Consider the following 333-nt stretch of genomic DNA (forward strand, 5'->3'; position numbering starts at 1 on the left):
GGATTAGGATGGGGATACGGATAGGATGAGGACGTGGATGTGGATGAGGATAGGATTAGGACGATAATGAGGATGAGGATAGGATGTGGATTAGGACGAGGATGAGGTAAGGATGAGGTCCAGAATGAGGTTGAGGATAGGATAAGGATGAGGATAAGGATAGGCTGAGGATGAGAATGTGGATGAGGATAAGGATGAGGATGAGGATAGAATGAGGATGAGGATGAGGATGAGGATGAGGATGAGGTTGAGCATGAGGCTGAGCATGAGGATAGGAGGAGGATGAGAATGTGGATAAGATGAAGAGGAGGATGAGGATGAGGAAAGGATGAG

At 47.1% G+C, this 333-nt stretch overlaps 1 protein-coding gene across 1 annotated transcript in view; it reads left to right on the top strand.

Moving 5' to 3' along the window:
• LOC109348719 overlaps positions 1-333 on the top strand; it is an 11337-nt gene that overhangs the window by 5369 nt on the left and 5635 nt on the right. The window lies entirely within an intron of this gene.

Source organism: Lupinus angustifolius, chromosome LG01 (genome assembly GCF_001865875.1).
Source record: "Lupinus angustifolius cultivar Tanjil chromosome LG01, LupAngTanjil_v1.0, whole genome shotgun sequence".
Taxonomy (NCBI): domain Eukaryota; kingdom Viridiplantae; phylum Streptophyta; class Magnoliopsida; order Fabales; family Fabaceae; genus Lupinus; species Lupinus angustifolius.